Genomic DNA, 2,054 nt, shown 5'->3' on the forward strand with positions numbered 1-2,054 from the left:
AGAGTAATAAGGATCACTCCACAAGTGGCAGGAGTGAGACTGAAAATGGAGTTGGACACAGGCTCAGCTTTAAAAGTGATCTCTGTACACGACTGCAAATGGCTGTTTTATCACATACCTCTGAAATGAACTAAACTACTGTTAAAGACTTACACAGGACAGAGAGTGTGTCCCAAAGGTAAAATTAAAGTGACAGTGACCTACGGAGACAAAACACAGCAGTTGAACCTCTATGTACTGAAAAATGGAGGACTACTGTTCCTCAGGAAATGATGTGAATGGCTCAGGAAAATCCAGTTGGATTGGCGCCCCATCAAGGCACTAGCTGTGTCGACAAAGGAGGGCAGCTCGGCGGGGAAGATGTCCACAGCTCTTCTCTCACCCATGAGGAGGAGCTAGACAGTGTAGACGATGAGGATGAACACAGTATCCGTGGCCGGGACTCGGATGAAGATTCAGAGGGTGCAAGAGAGACAGATATTGACAATAGGCGGGATGATGAAGGCTACCTGGAAGTAAAAGAGCAGATGTACCAGGAGAAATTGACATCTCTCGAAAGACAGCTACAGAAGTTACAGGAAGGCACTTTGCAGGAATATCAGAAAAGGATGAAGAAACTAGATCAACAATACAAGGAAAGAATATGAAATTCAGAGCTTTTTCTGCAACTGGAGACAGAACAAGTGGAAAGGAATTATATTAAAGAGAAGAAACCAGCAGTGGAGGAATTTGAAGATAAAAAGGTTGAGTTAGAAGAAAAGAAAAAGTTGATTGAGAATGAGAGGCGAACAACCGAACTCACAGGAGATTCTATGGAGGTAAAGCCAATAATGACTAGGAAACTAAGGAGGAGACCTAATGACCCTGTTCCATTTACAGACGAAAGACGAAAACCTGCACCTGTGCAGTTAAATTTCTTGTTAACAGATGAACAGATAATGAAGGATCTGCAAACTCTAAATAAGCTTAAATCTCTGGAAAGACCAGCATCTCCATCTTCTCCTGAGCATCTTCCCAGCACTCCAGCTGAATCACTAGCACAATGATATGAAGCACAAATAGAAGATGGAAAGTTATATTATGTTAAGAGATGGTATCATAAAGGTTAGGCTATCTGTTTGGAATCTAAGGAGAATACGAAAATTGGCTGTGTAATTAGCTCAGTTGGAACAAATGAGATATGGGTCAGGAAGACAAATGATAGCACAAAGATGCGTATATATCTAGGACAGCTGCACAGGAGTCTTCATTATACGGAGGCGATCTGCTGCCTAGAACTCTAAGCAAGTTGGAGACGAACATCTTCTTTACTCCCTATGCACAGAGGTCAACTCTTCATGACTTTCATATAGAAATCTGTATTAAAGCAAAAAAGTTTATTGAAAGACGTTACCAGAGAGGCAGAGAAGACTTTCCCCCAGAGACTTGAGTTACAAATGGGTCTTAGACCAAAAGTTAAAAAAAAGCTTGTTATAATTTGATATAACATTACTTTGTTGTAATTTGATATTATTAAGCAACTAAGTAAAGAAATGGTAGGCATTTGTATGCTAAGGGTAAATATATTTGTTTAGCAGTGTCCCAGTAAAAAAACAGTTGATACTGTTACGGATTCAGCAACAATAAATATATAAGTGAGGCAGGGGTTTTTATAACCAATAACACATTTATTAAACACTGAAAAACAAACCCCCAAAAGTAAACAAACCACTAGCGAAACCGAAAATCAGCTGCTGTGCGGAAGCTTAAACAATTCTTAAAGCAATGAAGCTTAAACAGTTCTTAAAGTGATGTTGCAAAAACAGTTCTTCAAAGTAGTACTGCAAAAGTTCAAAATGCTTGCAGTCCATTAAAGGAGAAACTTTTTAGATGATTTACGTTCTCCTTCACGTCGTACCGCTGCGATTCCCAATCGAACTGTACTTTACCCACGGAGAATTTACAAAGATGGAAATGAAACGGCTTAAAGGCGCTGACCTTTCCCTGACAAAACTGTACCCAAACCCTTTCTGCTATTCACAGGGTCTAACATAGGGACAGCCAACAAATTCTTT

The 2,054-nt window shown here is 39.9% G+C and overlaps 1 pseudogene; it reads left to right on the top strand.

The window, feature by feature from the left end:
* Nucleotides 1-278: 278 nt before the first annotated feature.
* On the top strand, nt 279-1,275 carry LOC132393855 (sin3 histone deacetylase corepressor complex component SDS3-like; annotated as a pseudogene).
* The last annotated feature ends 779 nt before the right edge of the window (nt 1,276-2,054 follow it).

This window comes from Hypanus sabinus, chromosome 5, assembly GCF_030144855.1.
Source record: "Hypanus sabinus isolate sHypSab1 chromosome 5, sHypSab1.hap1, whole genome shotgun sequence".
Classification (NCBI taxonomy): domain Eukaryota; kingdom Metazoa; phylum Chordata; class Chondrichthyes; order Myliobatiformes; family Dasyatidae; genus Hypanus; species Hypanus sabinus.